This window comes from Trichomycterus rosablanca, chromosome 9 (assembly GCF_030014385.1).
Source record: "Trichomycterus rosablanca isolate fTriRos1 chromosome 9, fTriRos1.hap1, whole genome shotgun sequence".
Lineage (NCBI taxonomy): Eukaryota > Metazoa > Chordata > Actinopteri > Siluriformes > Trichomycteridae > Trichomycterus > Trichomycterus rosablanca.
Window position 1 is genome coordinate 16,017,577 of NC_085996.1, and position 22,063 is coordinate 16,039,639.

Genomic DNA, 22,063 nt, shown 5'->3' on the forward strand with positions numbered 1-22,063 from the left:
TCAAGCTTATTATGTTTGATGTTGCTCTGTATAAGTTGCTGCTACTAAGCATATAAGCATTCAACCTTCAAAGCTAACAATCCTCATTTACTTATTCAGTAGAATCAGCATACCTTCAAACATACCACTAGTAATGCTATGAATGAAATAGAGCGCAATGCTAAAAAACCCATAATAAACAGGCCACTACTAGTCATCATAAACTGTGTAACAAACCCACCTGATGTGTAAATTAGCAGTGTGGCTTGGTTACAGAAACGTCCTTCTGCCTTGCCAAATATGGTCGGCTAAGGGGGCATAGAGGCACAGACAATTGATGTGTCAGTTTCGCTTAAATGACAGTCATTTGTACCTTGAATGATTTTTGACTCACTAATTTGTCAAGTTCTTGAAACCGTGATGCCAGGCTTGGTACTTTTCAGTTTTCTGCTGGTGTATGATGCCTGCATACTTTGTGTCCTTGTAGGAACTCAGCCAGTGTCATTGCCCTCTTTTGGCATTGTGAGGGAACTGCCCTAAACAAGCGAGCTGCTGCAGAGGCGGCATAATCGCTCTTTTCTGGAGCAGATGCCACGTTTGGCTTGTTCTGTTTTTCCTATCTTTCCTAGGAAAACTGGGTTGTCACATGTGCTTTGAGTAGCCTGCCATATTGTGTCACCCAGTTTTTATTTCTGCTCTTTCCTTTTTTTAATGACTTTTAAAATCACAGTTAATGATTTGTAGTCAACAGTTACACAGAAATATTTTATGCAGAAAGCATATAATAGCAAAGCATGTAATATAAGAAACCATTATTTAAATCAGTTTAATTGAATTGGGTCCAATTCACTGGGCAAACTTCAGGACAGAAAACTGGTCACCAGTCCATCATAAGGGCAAACACACACACACACACACACACACACACACACACACACACACACACACACACACACACACACACACACACACACACATAAATACATAGGGCAATTTCCAATTAAACTGACTGCATGTCTGTGGACTGTGGGAGGAAACCGGAACACCTGGAGGAAACCCACACAGACATGGGGAGAACATGCTAACTTCACACCAAAAAAACCTGGACCACTCCACCTAGAAATTGAACCCAGGACTTTTGCTGTGAGGTGACAGTGCTACCCACTGAGCCACTGTGCCACTTCTGAATGAAAAGTCTACATGTCAAACATTAAGGTTCTGTTTAATTCAGGTTATGTGTGTGGTGATGGTTATGTAGCCAAGGTGTGTAATCATGTGAAAGCACATTTTCAGTAGAGCAAACTATATTGATTACCCTATCCTGCATAGATATTTACTAAATTTGCTGTAACACATTTTTATTAAATATGATTTTCATTACCAAAGAGTTTCAAGAATCTCAAAGGTGCTATATAGAGCTTTAAAAAAAAAAAATGTCTGAATTACTCACGGCTCATAAAAACTCTTTAAAACCACATGTATGATTCATGAAGAAAGACTTCAAACCAAGCAAAATTAATTGTAGGAAATGTGAGGGTAGACAAAAGACATGTCCAAGATTTTTCCTGGCTTCCAGACCTGTGGAACTCCTGGGTGGCCCTTAAGCATAGACCTTACTACATGACTTTTACAACTGAAAATCACAACACATACTTGCATACTACATTATAGCAGACACGATTTGTCTCCTAAACCAAACTTACACTCAATCACACAATGCAATAATAATAATAATAATAATAAGAAGAAGAATAAATATTTGTATAGTATTTTGTATAGTATCTTTCATATATAAAAATGCATCATAAAGTGCTTGACATATATGAACAAAAAATTTTGTAAAATGTATAGCAATAGAAAAATATAACAGAAAGATAGAGAAACGATAACATATAACATATAAAATAAATAAATAAAGATAACACAATAAAGTAAAATTACTAAAAAAAATTATTCTAGAGACCACATTAAATAAAAGCTAAGTAAAAATATGAGTTTTAAGCAGCTTTTTAAAACCGCTAACTGGGGACGCCTTTCTTATTTCTTGTGAAAGGGAACTCCACAGTCTGGGAGTGTAATAAAAATACCTTAAAATTTATTGAACAGGAAGCCAATGAAGTGCTGCTAACACAGGAGTGACATGCTTTGCTAACATGGTTTGCTTAAGAGTTGTGCACACACAGTCATTTTATTTAAATTTAAAAATCACTTATAAAGTGGATTAAAGAATTGACATCCACATCTAAGTGGAAATCTAGGTAAAGATGTCGGAAACCTGCACTGAGCTGTTCCTGTACATCAGTGCTTACTACTGTAAACATAAACGATGTAAAATGTAACATTACATAAAAATTAATTAAATATTCAAAACAGAATCATGTAACAGAAATACATACTGAGTCTGTAGGGACTTGCTGTCAAACAAGCATTTTGGAAGTTAGGCACTAATGTTAAATGAGAGGGTCTGGCTGACAATCTTAGTTCCAATTCATCCCAAAAGTATTTAGTAGAGTGGACAGTAGGGGTATTTGTGAGCCTTTTACACCAAACTTATTAAACCATGTCTTTATGGGCCTCACTTTGTACACATGGTATCTTCCTGCTTAGACAGGAAGAGGCCTTCCTTAACTTCTTGCCATAAAATTGGAAGCATGTTAAGCCCCTGAAACACCTTAACTTTTTAACTTTTAAACATACTTTTTGCGATATAGTAAATATATTGTACTGCTCACACATATCATAAGTTATAAATCAGGATTATATCCAGTCGACATGCACTTGAACAATTTGCTGTTTATTATATTTGCACCAATTTTAAGGTTGGTGATTTAAAAGCCTTGGAATTACTTAAATAAACCTGGTGTACATTAAACCCCTTTTGAATAATATATTAATGAATGTATAGACATCTTAGAATATGACAACATCTGAATATGGCAACAGATTTGAAACATGGCAAGCAACACATATAACATCCAATGAACTGAGTCTGAGCTGAAAACGAGGACCACACTGCTTAAAAAGGCTTAAAAATTGACTGAGCTTTGCCAAAACTTACATAGAAAAATCACCATGCCAAAAGATTACAAATAAAAGTTTAGTGAGGAAAAGAAGTGTTTCATTTTGTTTTTACTGGCAGAAGTACACAATAAGCATCAGGTTGCTTCCATTCCCAAAGTTTCAAACACAACAGTTCATTAAAACAAGGTCAAGCAGCAGACATTGGGGACAGCAAAGCTACAGTCCCTCAGAGTGTGTATATGATTCTGCACTAATAGGGATGACCAACTCATTTGAATATTACTTAACCAAAGGATGACAAAGTGACATATAAAAAAGCTGTCAACTGAGGTAGAGTGCAGACAGTTTAAAACAAGCTAATAAGGGCAGGGCTAAAGTTATGTGGGGCTAGAAAAAAAGCCCTTTATCAATGAAAGCAAAGAATAGCTAAAGACCATAAGTACTGTACCATACGTATATCATAACACTTTACTGGATAGACTAGAACATACAGTAGGTGTTAAAGGACTTGCACTCGTTTGGTTTAAATCCTATTTGACTGACCACTCTCAATTTGTTTATGTAAATAATAAATGCTCAGAAACTACAAAAGTAAAGTAAAGTATGGTGTTCCACAGGGGTCAGTATTGGGACCTCTATTATTTACACTCTATATGCTACCACTAGGAAAAAGTATTCATAAACATGGCATAAATTTTCACTGCTATGCAGACGACACACAGCCGTATATATCAGCCAAACCCAATGACATTAACACAATCAGTAAGATTAAAGATTGTGTTTAAAACATAAAAGACTGGATGTTGTTGAACTTTCTTTTACTTAATTTAGATAAAACAGAGGTATAACTTGTTGGATCCAAGGCTGTGAGGGACAAGTAGTCTAACCTCATGCTAAAACTCAACACTTTCTCTGTTACTCCCTGCTCGGATGTAAAAAACTTGGGTCTCACAATAGATTCAGATCTCTCTTTGATGCACATGTTAATAATATTACTAGAGTTGCATTCTTTCATCTGCATAATATCCTTAAAATAAGAAATATACTATCTGTTAGTGACACTGAAAAACTGATCCATGAGTTTATAACTTCTCAGTAAGATTATTGTAATGCTCTTCTCACTGGATGCTCTGGTAGATCCATAATCAAACTCCAGTTGGTTAAAAATGCAACAGCTCGAGTGCTAACTAGAACTAGAAAGTTTGATCATATAGGTCCTGTTCTATCAGAGCTTAAGGGTTCTAGGTCACTGAAACTTATGATGTTGGGTTTCTGTCGTTCTGCCTCTCTTGTCCGATCACACAGGTTTGTTGACGGTGGGGGAGGTGGGCGCTCATGACTGTTAGCTGCTAGCTCTTCCTTTCAGTTATGCTGTAATAATTAGGGGTCCTATGCTACTTTCTGCAAAACTGACATTTTACTCTTGATGATTTCACATTTTAACTACATCTTACCCTGAGGTGGTTCTGACAGAAACCTGATTACCCACCTGAGGTTGAAGCCTGCTAGTTGAGACATTGCTGTGCCAACAATGCTGTTTCTGCTAGATGTGATGGGAACCTGGCGTGTTTGCACCATTAAGTCTGCTAAGTCTGGTTTCTCTCAAGGTTTCTGTAATTTTAAGGGAGTTTTTCCTTGCCACTGTCGCCTTCAACAGGGTTTTTTTGTCTGTTGGTCCTGGATTCTGTAAAGTTGCTTTAAGACAATGGCTATTGTAAAAAGCGCTATACAAGTTAATTTTACTTGACTTGACCATAAAGGACTGGAGAAAGCTTCTCTGATGAGTCCAATTTCCAATGTCTTAAATTTGGTGGAGGATCATTGATGACCTGGGGATGTTTTAGCAAGGCTGGAATCATCCAGATGTGTCTTGTAAAGGACACATGAATCAAACTATGTACAGTGTTATCATGGGACAAAACCTGTTGTTTTCTGTGCTTGTTTGCAATTATTTGAGGACTGAAAACACTAAATTGAAAATTTTGAACTGTCATTTTCTGCAAATTACTGTTCTAATTGACAATATTTGTAATTCTGGGGAAATACCAGTAGTTTAAAGAGAAACATTTTTTTATTTTTTACATATTTATAATTATTTTTTTTTTTTTTATCCCACTTTTCTCCCAATTTAGCGTAGTCAATCCAGTCTTCCACTGCTGGAGATCCCTGATTGCATTTGAGGAGGTTATGTTGCTGCTCATGCCTCCTCTGACACGTGTGCAGTCCTAGCGGACCCCTTCTTTTCACCCATGCACTCTGCACAGATGCCCTCTATCTGCTGATCATGGTCCTTATACAGCGTTTGAAGACCCCACCCACAAAGTCCGGTCATCCCCCCCAGCAGACAAGGTAGCCAATTAGAGTTTGCTGCAGGCACTGCAAATTATGCCCGCTAGATGGCGCCCATTCGACTGGTGGCAACGACGAGTTTCGAACCGAGGAGTTCAGAATCTCAGCGCCGGTGTGCTAGCGGAATATCACGCTGCGCCACCTGGGTGCTATTATAATTTTTTTAATCAATTATGTCACAAAGCACCAATGAGATTCAAGCCCAGATCTCAGCGGTGGTGAACTAGTATTAAAGGGTGCTGCATGGTATCATATTTATATGCAAACACCATTTCAGGAAAATTGGGACACTGGGTAAAATACAGTAAAAGCAAGATTATGTGATTTAATGATTCTATTTAGAGTTTTATTGACTGACAAAAGGTAAGATTTCCAATAATTTAACTGAAAAACTTAATTGTAGAATTCATGCCTGTAACACATTCAAAAAAGGCATGTCTATCACTGTGTTACATAACCTTTCCTATTATTTACACTTTTTAATGATTTGAGAGCTAAAGACAGTTTTGCAAGATATATTTTGTCCATTTTTACCTATTACAAGCAAATCAACAGTCCTTGCTTGCCATTGTCAGATTCTCCTTTTCATGATGTGCCATACATTTTCAACATAAGACAGATCTAATAGATAGTCAAGTACATTTATTCTTCTTCTACAAAGCTATGCTGTTGTAGCACTTACAGAATAACTTTGTCTTTGCATAATAGAGTTTCAGGTTACATTTTATGGTGCAGTGACAACTGTGTTAAGTAAAGTTTTCCAATGTACACCTACTGTAAGTCTATGTGGATAAGTGTATTATGGTATTATAGTAGCATGTTACTTATACAATGCAGTCTCAGAACTCAAAGATCACTCATATTTAACAGTGTTTAAAATTTCATTGGATTCCACAATTTTATAAAATGGCTTGATCTAGAGATATGTTTTGAATAAATGTCCTGCTTGAGGATCTAGTGTTGACCTATTTTAGTTGTTTAGCAGAGGCAGATTTAAGACACAATTTAAATGTTCTGGTAATTTATAGAGTCCATGAGAAGTTAAAAAAGCTAAAAATTCTTGTTTAGTAGTTTCTGCTGGTCAGTTGGTCAACAGATGGACTGTAACTGATGTTATTCTAATTTGTATACAATTGCAATAGCTATATTAGAACTTAAATAATATGACCAATTACACAATCAAATTGTCTTATCATAAAATAAAAGAAATTACTTTCTACAATCAAGTTATTTAAAAGAAGCTCTCTATTGCTGGGATGATGGTAACATCCCACAGATGTTTCTCTGGGGTTTGGCTTACTATTTTGACTGTTGAAACTCTTTTCTGAGCGTAATGTTTTCTAAAATAACAGAGGATCTAAGGTCCATTACTCTATATTTGCAATATTGTAAAGATGTAAGTGGAAGCCAGTGGAACATTTTGTAAATCTTGAGTCACCTCAAACCACCATGAGGACGATGAATGTGTTGGTCTCTCCAACAGGATATCCCCTTTGACTTGCTCACCATGGCCATGATGAGAATAACAGAGGGGGCATTATTTTTCCTCAGCAGTTCAGGAAGGTGATAAAGCGCTCTCAAATCCTCTCACAGAGCGCAGTAATACACATGCATTAATTCACATCAACACAACCACATCTCTCCTCTACAAAACATTTATCCTTCAGCTTACTTTAGTCATATGTAACTATTCATGGCATACACTGGGGGGCTAGGTGAGCTAGATTTTTTCTGCTCTATTAAGAATGGGGCCTGAGGAAATGGAAATCTAAACTATAGTAGGCTATTATTTGCATATGGGATAATTAATACTGCTCAGGGTAAAAGTGTAATTTATAAATTGTAATCATACACTTTAAAAAGCTCATGCTAGTATTCATCCAGTTATTTTACTAGTCAGCAGTTACTCCTACTATGTTTGGGTGATTGTTGTTATTTTTCGGTTTAATTAAACCATACTGTACATTTCTGTGGTTGGGGATAATAACATGATTTTTAAGATATGAGGGTCTTACAAAATGTTGATATACAAGTTAAAAGTAAAATAGTGCTTCTTAATTAGTAAGATGATATGTTTGTTTTTGTGATCTCATTTTATTTGCACTACAAGCAAAATTACACATAAAAACATTCATAAATGATCAATTTGCCTATGGGATAAAAATTTGTGTTACTTTCTTGGCAAGTCTGTGGATAAAATATGTGGCTTACCATCTGTTAAAACTATTACTAGATGTTTTTTTCTTTGAAGCAGATGTTACTTTGCAAAATGATAAATATTTAATTTTATTATGTTTTAATGTTATTATGTTTCTTTGTTTTTATATTTACTAATTATATAATATTTAATTTTAAATAGATAGTACATTTGCAACTGAAATATCGTTAACACTAACATTAAATTTATTTTTATATTAGACAAAGATAACCTGCTTTGGGGGCTGCTTTGGCTCCCCATGGCCTGGACAACTTGTAATAATAGATGGCCATGAATTTCTTCTCTCTATCAGAAAACCTGAGGAGAACATCCACCCATCAGTCATGATCTAAAGCTCAAGTGCAGTTGGGTGATGCAGCAGTACAATGATCCAAAGAACACATCCAAGTTCACCTCTGAATGGCTCAAAAGAAACAAAATTAAGGTTTTGAAGTCTTGACTTAAATTCCATTAAAAAGCTGTTTCAAGACTTTAAACAGGCGGTTCATGCTTAAAAAACCCTTGATGTAGCCAATTTCAACAATTCTGCTTAGAATAGTGGGAGATAAATTCCTGCATAGCGATGTAAAAGACTCATTGCAAGATATTGCAAATGTTACTGCACCACCAGCTATTGGGTTTTCACATGGGTGATATACTTTTTGAATTATTTCATCATTATAAAATGGATTGATCATTTAAAAGCTCCAATTTGTGTTTACTTATGTTGTCTTTATTTTATATTGAAATTAGTTGGGAAATCTAAATAATTTAAATGGGACAAATTAGCAAAAATGGAAGATATATTACAACCCCAAATCAGAAAAAGAAGGACAGTATGTAAAATGAAAATAAAATAAAAATAAAAGTGTTCCTTAGGTTTACTTTGACTTTTATTCGATTGCAGACAGTTTGAACCCAAGATATTTCATGTTTTATCTGCTCAACTTCATTTCATTTGTTAATATACCTCCATTCCTGCATTTCAAGCCTGCAACACATTCCAAAAAAAGTTGGGACGGGGGCAATTTAGGCCTAGTAATGAGGTGAAAAAACTAAATAATTATGTGATTCCAGACAGGTAATGTCAACAGGTGATTGTAATCATGGTTTGGTACAAAAGCAGCATCCAGGAAAGGCTGAGTCTTTGATGAGAAAAGATGATCAGAGGATCTCCAGTTTGTCAACAAATGCATAAGAAAATGATTGAAATGTTTAAAAACAATGAACCTCAAAGAAAGATTGAAAGGGATTTGCATATTTTTCCCTCTACAGTGCATAATATCATTAAACGATTCAAGGAAACGGGAGGAATTTCAGTGCGTAAAGGCCATGGGCGCAAGCTTAAGCTGAACGCCCATGATCTTAGATCTCTCAGACAGCACTGCATCAAGAACCGCCACTTAACAATAGCTGATATAACCACATGGGTGAGGGATTACTTTGGCAAACATTTGCCAAGCACTACAATATGGAGTTACATGCACAAATGCCACTTAAAACTTTACTGTGCAAAAAATCTTAATTATCTTAATGTCCAGAAGTTGACTTCTCTGGGCTCTGAGGCATCTAGGTTGGACCATCACACAGTGGAAACGTGTACTGTGGTCAGATGAATCAGCATTCCAGGTCTTTTTTGGAAAAAATGGACGCCATGTGCTCCGGACCAAAGACGAAAAGGACCATCCAGACTGTTATCAGCAACAAGTCCAAAATCCAGGGTCTGTCATGGTATGGGGCTGTGTCAGTGCCCTTGGCAAAGGTCATTTATACTTCTGTGCTGGCAGCATTATTGCAGAAAAGTACATTGAGACAACATATGCTTCCTTCAAGACGTCATCTTTTCCAGGGACGTCCATGCATTTTTCAACAAGGCAATGCAAAACCACATGCTGCACATATTACAAAGGCATGGCTGCGGAAGAAGAGGGTACGGATACTGGACTGGCCTGACTGCAGTCCTGACCTGTCCCCAATAGCGAATGTGTGGAGAATTTTGAAATGAAAAATCAACAACGACGACCCCGTACTGTTGCACATCTTAAGACGCGTTTGCAGGAAGAATGGGACAAAATAAAAGCTGAAACATTAAATCGCTTGGTATCCTTGGTGCCAAGACATCTTTAAAGTGTGGTGAAAATTAATGGCAAAATTACAAAGTGGTAAATGCCTTACTGACCCAACTTTTTGGAATGTGTTGCAGGCCTAAGTGGATGTTTATTAAGAAATGAAATAAAGTTGACCAGACAAAACATGAAATACCTCAGGTTTATACTGTCTGCAATGAAATTAAAGCCAAAGTCAATGCATTTTCCATGCTGTCCCAACGTTACTTACTTTTTACAGCACTATACATGATTAAATCCTGAAACAAAATATGGTTATTACTCAAAAGTTTGGCAGAGCCATAGAGTTCTCTCTACCGCTCTGATCACAACCACCGGTACAAAAAATACATAGTGAATGAGTGCGAGATGGAGAAATGGTCGAAAAGTTGTAAAGGAGGTGCAGAAAAAGCCTGTGATAAAAAACAGAAGAAGCTGCAAGCAGATGCAGAAAAGTGCAGGAAACTGGACAACCTGTTTGGCAGTGAGGAACTACAGCATAGCCAAAGAGCAGAAAAGTATAGTTAGAGTCCAGCGCCTCTGCTTCGTTAGTAACGCCGTTTAAGAAGAGACTGTGGGCCCATCCCAAATGTCGCCTATGCCCTACTTAGGGTACTTCCTAACAGTACAAAACATTTTTTTTAACAGTCACTGAATGATTAATAAGTAGTTATCTAAGCTACTGTTGGATACCAGGGGCTTTAAACCAGCTGTTTTAAGGACGATTTTTGTAAAAGTTCTATGATGTCATGTCCAACATAGTGCACTACATAGGGCGGTGGATATAATTTGAGATGGTACCATTAGTCTCTGCTCCTCAGAAAAAGTAAACACTATCTTGTCCTCTATAATACAGAAAGGAAAATGCAGTTGTTCAGGACATTTTTTAGAGTGATTATGTGCATAGCTCACATGGTTAATTTCCCTTGTCAACTCCACAAAGTTGAATCAGTTTATCTGGTACTTCTTCAGTCATTCGGATTGAGTGACGAAACGTATCTCTACAACAAACTTGTGTCCAGATGAACTGATTCAACTTTGTGGATTTGTGTACCTGGATTATTGAGCATGCATCAACAGATTCCCTTGTCAACATATAAAGTATTTACACATGTGATTGATTTCTTTGCTCATTGCTCATTTACCAGTGTTAAAGGTTTCATGAAAGAAAGGTTTCATTTTATTTATTGCGGTTTAATGAAACAGGATGGGGAAATCCAATAGAACCATTTAAGAAATTGTAAATTTTATGTGTGTGATAGATGTATAGAACTATTAATCCCAAAGGAAAGTGTTGGAAATATATATATTTGTTTGTAGTTATTTTTTTATTATTTTAATTTTTTATTAAAAAATTAAGATAGATGAAAACTCTAACATTTGATTAGGGGGTGATATGTGTGGCGCGATGTGCTTGTAGTGGGCTGGTCAAGAAAAAAAGTCCAGGGCTGAATTTTGTTCCCAGTCCAGCCCTGTATATATATATTTATTTTATTTTATTAATTGTTTTGTTTTGTTTATGCATTTACTCCCCTTTTTCTCCCTCTTAGCGCGTCCAATTGCCCAATTGCGCCATGCTTCCTCTCTACCAATGTCGATCCCTGCTCTGATTGAGGAGAATGGAGCTAACCCACACCCCCTCTGACACGTGGGCAGCATGCTCTTTTCTTATCTCTGTGCAGGTGGCATCAATCAGCCAGCAGAGGTCATAACTGCACCAGTCATGAGAGAGAGACCCCATCCGGCTTAGTCCCGCCCATATCTGAACAACAGGCCAATCGTTGTTCATGTGGTTTCTCAGCCCAGCCGGCAGGCAGAGCTGAGATTCGATACGATGTATTCGAGATCCCAGCTCTGGTTCCAGCATGTGTTTTTACCGCTGTGCCACCTGAGCGGCCTACTCAGATGTTTAAACTGTGTAAATATGTAAAATATGTCCTTTCACTTAACAGTTATAAGCAGAGATAGTATAAAAACACACAAAAACATACTGATTTAATTACAATAACTTTATTTATTCTAAGATGACAGGATTCTGTAACATTGTGGCTTGCATTAATGTTAAACCTACATAACCTAGACACTCAAGAGGCCCAGCAGTCTAATATGCTAGCCCACCACAGATGAGCCTTTGAGTTCAGGTCTCAGTGATGTTGCCAGCATGGTCAGGTGCTCAATATACACATTTGGACATGTCTGAGGGAGGAAAGGATGGATAGAGTTTCTCCTCATTGCTGCTGCAACAGCAACTCCTGCTCTTTAATTGTGGTGCTGGCACAGGTAGTGGAGAAACACATAGGGCATAACATGACCCTACATACATGGTACAGATCCCTTTTGAGAAAACACTGCTGACTAATATAAACTATGTGAAAAAGGGGGCAGACTTCACTGGCCAGCGTGGGGGTGTTGTAAGTGGCAGAGGAATTGTAATCAGAAATCAGACATTTTTGTGATAGATAAAAAATGAAGGGAAATGCAAATAGAAAATGCTAAATAAATAAATAATCAAACAAATCTACATCAAATAAAGAAATTATTTAAAATCAAGATTTAAAGATTTATTTATTTAGTTAGGTCTTAATTAAGAAGTAATTAATGAAGAAGTAAAGTTTACACTGTATTAGAGTTGGGGTTGGGATAAAGACAGTCGTACATTTTCGTTTATCGAGCAAATGAGTTAATAAATTACAGTACCAAAAACAATTGAAATATTCCAAAACTTCCTTACACATTTGTTATTTGTTGTTTACTTTACGACATTGCTAAAGCATCAGCTGGGTGCATATAAACCTGCTTATTCTGTGTATGCCGAAAACATGGATCTTAAAGCTGTTAGTTAATGATATCAGTAATGCCATGCAACAACAAAGGCAATTTCCCTATTAAACATGCATTGCTTTTAGTTGCAAACATATAATTTATATGTTATTATATATAATAAAATGATCAATATGCAAAGTGCCTACCACCCATATAACAAAACAGGAAGCGCTGACAATGTGTGTTATTTCCAGACTAGGGAAGTGTACCACCCACAGTGGTATTTATACAGTTACTTGGAGAACAGTTAGACCAATCACTGTGGTTTAGCTATTAAGGATTCCAAGAAAGTGCGCTAGGCCAATTTTTGTCATTTTGTAATTTGCACAGTGTTCACACACAGGCAGCCCTGCACAAGCATTGCTTAAGAGTTTAACCTGCTCTAATGGCTGTAATAGTGGTTGTTTTAAGGGAAATTTTCTTTTTCTTTTAAACTTGTGGGTCTGCACCAAATTTAGGGAAGTTATAGCCACTTTTACAGTAAGAAACCATGGCTATGTAGACATAGACAGCTGCCTAAACTAAAATGAGGGGTTTCAGTTCTCGTTAAGGATAGCTTGCAACATCATTGACAGCCTAAATGTGAAGATGATATTATAACAGCATTACATTACAACATTCAGAAAGAAACCACAAAAGCAGTAGTAAATGACAAGACTATGAAAAGTTTAATGCTTAAAGTATTAAACTGATTATTATAATATACACTGCTCCTAAATAAATTAAGTTTGTGTTTTAGCTGGAGCTATTTCTACCAAAACAAATTAACTATCTACAAATGATAAACCCTATGTCATCATTAAAACCTTTAATGGTTTATCTGATGCAAACATTACCAAAGAAAATTGATGTCTTTTCATTTATTTAATTAATTTGAAAGAACTCGGGTAGCCCAGGGGTCTATTACACTAGCCCACTCCTTTCGGCCAGCTGGGCATATACATGGACATGATTGACTATGTCTAAAAGCCAGTCGTAGACAGTAACGTTACTGTACTTAAGTGGGTTTTTTATGTTTCTTTACTTTACTATGTATTTTCATTTTGGGAGACTTTTTACAGCGCTCTACCGCACTGCGCTAGTCAAGTGTGGGTGATAAGATGTTTGATTGCTGTGCACGGTCCAGTGGGGGCATGGAGCAGCCTCGACCTCCCCAATCAGGAGCAGGGACCAGCATTAGTGAGAGGATGATTGACGGGTAGAAAATGGATGCGCTAAAGTGGGAGAAAAAGGAGGGGGGGGGGGGGGGGGGGGAAGCAGGAATCAAAAATAAAAATTAGCATGCACTTTGTTTTGAACTTGTTTTGACCTATTAAACACAGAGATTAGCGACTCGAGTCTGAGTAGCACTTTAAGTCACACAACAAATAGATTTCAGACTTAACTTGCAACCCGTCCATAATTACTCCCGACTTGACTTTGACTTGTCAAAAATAACTCGTGAACAATAAGAGTCTTTCCATTAGGATCCAGACAGTACTTCCTGATGTGATGAATAGGACCCAGTTACCTTGTGACAGTACTTTATATTAGTAAATCATGTAAATTCAGCCGTAGTTTGGTTGCCATTTTAAAAGTACATTGCCCTTTCAAAAAGTCCCATGTTTCGGTTTACCTTTTTTTAACATCCTAATTGCCGTGATTCAGCAGGAGATTGGTTGTGAAACTGAACATTGCAGCAGTTTAATGTAAGTTGATGCTTGCTTGTTTATTGAGCACTTTAGCAACTTGCTATTTCAATAATTGTGTAGAGTAGTTTCCAAAAGCCACTATGTCTTTGCTTGTTTTGTGTGTTGTGCTTATTTTGTACTTTGTGAATGAAGTTAACCTATCGGTGTGCTTTAAACAGTAAATATTCACCTAGTCATGTTTGGTTTAGTATGGGCTTGAGGACAAGTACTTTCAGAGCAACCTATTGTCTTCAAAGTACAAAGTAACTAGCACCCATAGCATGAATTTATAAGCATATAGTGCCCTGTCTGGCAGATGCTAATGGGTGGTATTTCACAGGATCCTGGATGTTGCTGAGCAGAATCAATAACTGTTTTCTTCTCATCTACTGTTTTTTGGTGTTTTTCTTTTGGCTTTACATGTGTACTAGTTACCCATGCCATTGGCACTAATACATTCCCATGTCAGAACAGGCACTGTACTTGCAATGTCCATTATTAAAAAAAACATTGATAGGTGAACTCGTAAGACCACAGCACTAGTTTCCTATTTGTGTCAGGCCATCTCAAATAAGCCCAGAGAAGTCAGCACTGCATCTGAACGTTGTTGAAATATGGCTTTCATTTGCCTGGTAAAGTTTAAACTTACATTTGTAGAGGCAGCACTAAAATGTGTTTACTTTAAAATTCATGTGGTTATAGAAGCCAGAAGTCAGTTTTTAATGCAGTGCCTTTAAAGTTCATGGGAATTTACTATTGTTTTTTGGCAATGCACAAAAATATCTAATGGTAAAAATGATAATCCTAAACTGCTGGCTGTTGCCCTATGCAGTTTGGCACACTTCTACCCATACTTGCTTGTAAATAAGTACTGCTGCTTTAAGTACTGGTCCTTTTATACCCAATATGATAGCTTATCTGTTTTTAATCGTTTGGGAATTGTAGCTTCTAACTGTTGCAGTTTTGCAAGAGCCATTTTTTTTAATTATCTTTTTTTCCCCACTTTTTTCCCCCCAATTTTTCTCCCCTATTCTAGTCGTGTCCAATTACCCTGATTGCGTCCTCTATACTGGTTCGACCCTTCACCGCTGACTGAGGACGCCTCTCAACTGACTTGCGCCCCCTCCGGTACGCAATCAGTACAGACTGCATTTTTCACCTGCACGAGTCGAGTTCACACACTAGTGGACGCTGTGTACGGAGTCTCCTCTTCATGATATGCTATACATTTTTTATAGGAGACAGATCTGGACTGCATGTGGGCCAGGCAAGCACACAGACTCTATGGCACTTGTAATGACACTTGTACACTTTTATACAAATTAAAAAGCAATAAGAATTTATTTACATTTAAAAAGAACTTCCACATTCGTCCGCCATATTTGAAAAAAAAGTTATGTCGCCCAGAATGCTGGGCTTGCCTTGCCTAAGGAAGCACTGGATGCTCCCTTATTATTCAGTCAGATTATCATTTCGAAATAAGGCACCTTAGTAGGAATTCGGACAGCCTTCTTCTTGGGAGGGCATGGAGAATGATGTAAAATGCTGTCCATGTAGAGCGCTCACTAGGTTTTCGGACAGACCATGTATCTACAAAACCATGCTGTTGTAATTTATGTAGAATGAGGCTTGGCATTGTCCAAATCTAGTCACCATTTATACAAATGAGACTGAGGTTGCAATGGCAAGCATGCACCCCAAAAATTGCAAAGGATGTATTAGGCATGTCTGTTTTTCTTAAAAATAAGGAATAACTTAAATAGGGAATGCAGTGTACAGACTTAAAGGGAAATATCAAGATTAGGACAAGTTATTATCCAAAGCCCAAAAGCTTTATTATTTGGTTTAGTTTCTTTTGTCCAAAGAGGAAGCTCAGACATGCCAGTCTGTGTTACCTGCTCCGCTCTTCTTTCTTGTCCTTGTCTACTCTTGTAGAATTAAATGGCAAGGCAGTCACAGCTTAGGTAGATACAGGCTGACATCAGACCCTAGCCCTGAAAGATTTTGTACCATTTTGAGTTTTGGAATTAGGGGAACTTGACTGTTAGATGTGTTTGTGGTGAAAAGAATGAGGACATTGGCCTATAAGCAAATAAACCACTAGACAGACAGACAGGCAGGCAAACAAGCAGATGTATGGATAGATATTATTTATTCCGAGGAAAATTATTAAAATGTGAAGAACTGCCCAGTGAAGCCAAAGAATGACCAAGGTCATGGACTGAGTAGAAGGCAAGTATGATCTCTCTGTGCAGTTTCAACACCAGTAGGTCATGACCTAAGAAAAGGCTTAAAGGATAACCTTCATTGCATGACCTGTCATGATGTTTTTCTTATTGTGAAGAATGAAGTTTCTTCTATGTAAATGCTATGTATCTTTTAAATTCTATGTAAAGAACCAAATAACAGCATTAAAAAGAACTGTTGTTGCCAAATGTCTTTGTGTTTGACCAGACAAACCGCTCCACCGAAGATGCCATAACAATCACTCTACACACCATACTAAGCTACCTGGAATATCCATGGAACTACGCAAGGCTGCTGTTTATTGACTATAGTTCGGCCTTCAACACAATCATCCCGGACATCCTAATCAAAAAGCTGCTGGACCTACACCTTCCCCTCTCCACCTGCGCATGGCTGAAAGACTTCCTGATGAACAGGCCACAAGTTGTCAGACTTGGTTCCCACCTCTCCTCCTCTCTCACACTCGGGGCTTACTTCTCTTCCCCTCAAGGCTGCATGCTGAGCCCACTTCTCTTCAGCCTGTACGCCCATGATTGTACTCCATCGCATCACTCAAATACCATCATTAAGTTTGCTGATGACACTACTGTGGTAGGGCTTATTACAGGAGGAGACGAGTCAGCCTACAGAGAGAAGCCTACAGCCTCCTAAACACCTTGAAAACCAAGGAGATCATTGTGGACTTCCAGAAGTTCAGAGAGCCCCATGCTCCACTTTTCGTAAATGAGTACAAGGTAGAGAGGGTAACATCTGTCAAATTCCTTGGTGTACACATACGGAAGAGCTTACGTGGTACACCAATACCTGGGAAGTCAAGAAGAAGGCCCAGCAGCGACTGTACTTTTTAAGAACCATGAGGAAAATAAACTGTACCTGAGGCTGCTGAGGCCATCATTAACACCGCCCAGAGAATTATCGGCTGCCCCGTCCTCACTGGAGGACATCTCCAGCTCCCGCTGGCTCAGACGGTGCTCAGCCATCCTCAGTGACTCCTCCCACCAATCACATCACCTCAGGCAGGCGCTACAGGTCACTGAAAACGCGGACCACCAGACTCTCGAACAGTTTTTTTTCCATGGGCCATAAGAACACTAAATATGCAAAACCAAATAAGCTTACTGAGTAATAACCCCCACGACATAGTAGCTGTTCGAACAATGTGCAACAATGTGTCTCCTGGTGAAACTGCTGCTATAGGTGTATCATTGTAATTATTGTAATCTATTGTCTCTTATGTTTGTCTTTAACTGTTTGCACCTTGGGATAGCTAACGTAATCTCGTTATATGCTCCATATTATGATTAATTATTTCTGATTTCTGATAAGATCAAAGATCAGGGCATCTCCATTGCTGCGATCCAAAAGTAATTCCTAAATTTGACCTTGAGGCATGGCATGCCTTGGATGTCCCAGTAGCCCACCTAGAATGTCCCAGTGGTCCCCCTAAAGAGGTCTCACAACAATCCACCTTAGGTATCCCAGTGGCCCCCGTGGTCTAGCTCAAACAGGTCTCTCAGAGGTTTAAATCCCCAAAAGGTCTCTATATGTCATATGATTTCTATTTTATGCAGGTATATGTGAGTGTGTAAGTGTGCATGTGTGTGTGTGTGTGGGGGGGGGGGGGTATGGGGGTGTTAGTGAGTGTGTCTATCACTCTGTGAGTTGATTAGTCTGATGGCATGTGCACAGTCTAGCAGTGAGTGACTAAATGCTAGGGCACCTTTTTACACACGGGAGGAGAGTGAATAGTTTGTGTGAGTGGTGTGAGGGGTCCTCCACCATGTTGAGGGCATTGCAGATGCAGTGTTTGTTGTAAATTTCACTGAGAAATAGAAGAAATACCACAATGATCTTTTCAGCTGTCCTCACTATTCCTTGGAGAGTCTTGTGGTCGGAGACAATGCAATTCCCAAACCAGACAATGATGCAGCTGCTCAGGATGCTTTTAATAGTTCCTCTGTCAAATCATAGGAACTATTGAGATAACTGTTGAACTAAATTAGAACACCACATGAAACATTTAACATGTTTAAACATATGGACATCTTATTATTATCATTATTCTTTCAGCTGCTCCTGTTTGTGGTATGCTGTGGTGGTTGCCACCTTGCCCTCTGCCAAACATCCTTCTCTGTCACCCTAGCCACCTGCATGTCCTCACTGCATCCATACATCTCATCTTTCGCCTTCCTCTCCTCCTCTTGTCTGGTGACTTCATCCTCATCACCCTTTTTCTCATTTAACTCTCATCCCTTCTCTGTACATGCCCAAACCATCTCAATCTCACCTCCTTAACTTTGTCTCCAAGACTTCCTACCTGCGCTGTTCCTGTAATAAACTCATTCTAAAACTCTAGGGCACCCACTCCACCTTGCCTGCACTCTCTTCTTCATCTCTCTACCACAGCATAATTACTCTGTACTCTTAACACAAGTATTTAAACTCGTCCACTTTTATCAACTCAGCTTCTTGTAACTTAACCTTATCACTGCCTATCACTGAGGGTGCTCTTATTCACACATTTGTACTTCATTATACTTCTTTAATTCCTCTTCTCTCCACTGCATCCCACCATCTCTACAGGATCTCCTCAACCTGCTCAATACTCTCACTACAAATCACAATGTCATCCATGAACATCATATTCCATGGAGACTTTTGCCTAACCTCATCCGTCAGCCTGTCCATGACCACTGCAAACAAGAAAGGACTTAGAGCTGATCCTTGCATTCCCACTTCCACTTCAAACCTGTCCATTATTTCTACTACACATTTGCTGCTGTCACACTATCCTCATATGTATCTTGCACCACCCTCACATGATTCTTTTCCACTCCCAATTTCTTTATACAATGAGCTTTGGTTCTTACAAACATCCCATCTTGCTGGCATAGAACCAAATTGCTGCTCACTAATCCTTACCTTTTCTCCTAACCATAGCTTCTACTATAGTTTCCACATCTTTATGCTGAGGCTGATCAACTTTATGCCTCACTGTTTGCTGCAGCTCTGAACATCACTCTTATTCTTAAAAATTGGAACCATTACGCTTCTTATTCACTCCTCAGGCATTCTCTCACATTCAAAGTTTTTGTTACACAATCTGCTTAAAACTCCACTGCTGTCTTTCCTAAATGTGTCCTTGCCTCTACTTTTTGTCATCTGGGTCAACTGCCTTTACACTCTCCATTCTTTTTATAGCTGCCCTCACTTCCTCCTTGCTAATCTGATGCACTCCCTGGTTTACTATATCTATGTCATCCAACCCACTCATTTTCCCTATTCATTAGCTGCTAAAAAAAATACTCTTTACACCTTCTCAGTACACTCTCCTTGTGTGTCAGCACATTCCCATCTGCATTCTTTATCATTCTAACATGCTATATATCCCTCCCAGCTTTGTTCTTCTGTCTGGCCAATTGGTACAAGTCCTTTTCACATTCCTTAAAGTCCAACTTCTCACACAGCTATCCATATGCCTTTTCCTTAGCCTTTGCCACTTCTCTCTTTGCCCTACACTACATTCCCATGTATTCCAGTGTACTCCTTTTGGCTTTCTGGAGATCCCAGTTCTTTTTACCAACCTATTTCTCTTAAACGTTCCTGCATTTTCTCATTCCACCACAAATCCTCTTTTTCTTTTTTCCTCTGTCCTGATGTCACAACATCTACCTTATTCCTGTCCTTAACACTATGTATACCAAGCACCTTCTCATAACCTCTATTCCCTTTACCAATATGGCCAAGTCAGCTGCTATCACAACGCTTTCTTCTTTGCATACCCTTCATCTTAATCACTACATTTGAATTTTTCTTCCTCCATCTCACAACCCACATGTGGGACATTCATCAGCACTCCATCAATTTCGAACTTCACACTAGTTAGTCTATAAGACACTTTTTCACCTCCTATTAAAGAGACAAGTTCATAAAGAATCTTAACCCTTAAAAGATCTCCTAAGGTGAAAAACTCTTCTAAGGACTTTTAACGCTTAGGAGTTTCTTGAGCAAAGGAGAAAATTACAGAAAGATGAAGAAGTAGAAGAAATGCGCTCCAAACACTGAAACCATTGAGTCAAGAAAACGTCACAGATTAGATTATCCAGAAATAATGTTTCTGTTTGGGCTTATTAGAGATGTGCTCACATCTCCTACCCAGCGCAAAAATGACATAACACCAGAAACTAAAGTCATCACAAATCTAAGATATTTGGCATATGGGAAAATGTACCAAAGCATTCCATGAACATTCCATCAGCAGAGTGATCATGCAACCAATTACAGCACTTTGTTTAAATGTTCAGAAATAAAACTGCCAGCAGCTCTGGAGTCAATCATCCCTATACTAAAGGGGTATATTAGTATATTAGGTCAGCGATCTAACGTATAGGAGAAGGTATTAGATGTGACTTAGCAACCTACCCTTTTGGTTGGATCTTTTGATGCTGTTGATCCTTTGGTGGCCCATTCCTCCCCAATATAAACACAGAGCGAAAACCGGGTTTGGTTTACAGTGGCAGCATGGCAAATATGGCAGAGATTATCAATGTGACTGTTCCTTTAAACTGACAGACACTTGTGCCTTGTTGAGCATTACTTCCTTACTTCCTTACTGCTCCAGGTGGAAGTGTTTCTATTTAACACTGTTTCTTCCTCACAGATTTGCCACAGATTTGTTTGGAAAACCTGCTTTTCTGTTAAAACCATGAGGTCAATCCGGTTTTCTGCCAGTGTACAAGGCCAACACACTTTATTTTTTTTTTCTGGAAAACAGCTTGACATATTGTGACAATACGTGTTGTGTGGTGTCAGATTTCAAGAGTAAATTGTCTTTTGCCTAAATGCTGTCTGGCAGCCTTGGCCATTACACCATTGTGCTATCCCAGCATTACCATGATTTTGTTAAAAAATGTGTTTTCAAGGTTCCTTCTTAGTGTTTTTTTTAATATTACTGGAATATTTACCTTGCTGAACTTGCTGAATATGGTGAACTGTCAACTGGCAAGAGAACTCTAGGTCACCCCCAACTTCGTTTTAAAGATGCTTGCAAACAAGACATGAAGGCCCTAGACATGGACATCAACAGTTGGGAGCTAAACCATAGACTAAAAATTGGCGAAGAGAAGCTCCAGCTAATGGCAGAAGAGAAAAGGGAGGAAAGGTCATGGGAGAAAAACAGTCAGTTCATGTCTGTAGCCATTTCCCTCAGGTGTAATTGCTGTGGCAAGGACTGCCACTCCCGCATAGGCCTGCATAGCCACACCAGGAGATGTCCAAGTCTAAAGACATTATACATAACTCTCAGTGCGCAGAACCATAGTCAACCATGACTGACATTTGCCAATATATTTCACAGCCAAATCTGTTAAGCTGTTTGTGATGCTATCTATTGGTAAAAGCCATAATAAATAAAACATCATTAAAAAGAAAGACTTTGCTTTGATGGCTGGACATATCTCTCTAAACTTCTAATAAACGCTTTTGTTAATGGTTCATGGTACATTCACACATGCAAGTCACCCATGCCTTAGGCACTGATGCACCCCCATATCATTACACGTGTTGGCTCATTTTCCCAATCTTGCATGACGTATGTCTTGGAAGAGCAAAATGACCCAGCAGCTGTGTGATGTCCCCTTTACTGAGGTGAATCACACCCATAAATCCACCAT

General features: G+C 38.4%; 1 protein-coding gene across 1 annotated transcript in view; it reads right to left on the minus strand.

The window, feature by feature from the left end:
- Positions 1 to 225: 225 nt before the first annotated feature.
- dusp10 (dual specificity phosphatase 10) overlaps positions 226 to 22,063 on the minus strand; it is a 99,689-nt gene continuing 77,851 nt past the window's right edge. The window contains exon 5 of the transcript XR_010013703.1: positions 226 to 287. The gene's annotated coding sequence lies outside the window, so the exon portion shown is untranslated. The remainder of the gene's footprint in view (positions 288 to 22,063) is intronic.